Source organism: Plasmodium relictum (genome assembly GCF_900005765.1).
Source record: "Plasmodium relictum strain SGS1 genome assembly, contig: PRELSG_99_v1_7, whole genome shotgun sequence".
Taxonomy (NCBI): domain Eukaryota; phylum Apicomplexa; class Aconoidasida; order Haemosporida; family Plasmodiidae; genus Plasmodium; species Plasmodium relictum.
The window spans coordinates 1,787-2,309 of NW_021628805.1; the positions used below are offsets into that span (position 1 = coordinate 1,787).

General features: G+C 23.5%; 1 annotated feature.

Moving 5' to 3' along the window:
• The first annotated feature begins 200 nt into the window (after nucleotides 1-200).
• Nucleotides 201-523: part of a repeat region that runs on past the window's edge.

The following is a 523-nucleotide window of genomic DNA, read 5'->3' on the forward strand; positions in this document are numbered from 1 at the left end:
GAATTTTTATGGAAAAAGATTGAAAAAGAAAAGGATATAAAGTGGATTGATTTTATTTTCTTAAAATGATTTAATTAATTTTGTATTATAAAAATAGAATCTATTATACAAAATTATAAAGGAGTCTTAAAACTTGCTCTTTATTAACTTGGATATTCATTATTTTTACCCAAAATTTTGAATATCCAATTAATAAATCAATATGTCTAGGTTTTTCAAAAATAACACCAGAAACAACTAGAGAGATGAGGATTATTTATTTAAACGATAGATAAAAAAATGCGAAGGAAAATTTAATTAAAATAAAGGAAAAACCTTTAATTAAGAATAAAGAGATTAAAGTGGGAGATATTATATCTTATGAATTATCCGAATATGAGAGAAATAAAATGAAGCATTGTAGTGAAAATGGAAAACATAAAACACATTGATTGTTCTCGCATAGAGTAACATATGTCAAAAGTGGGAATATAAAAATCATACTCATTTATTATGGAGGCAAAGAAATACAGATTCCTTTGTC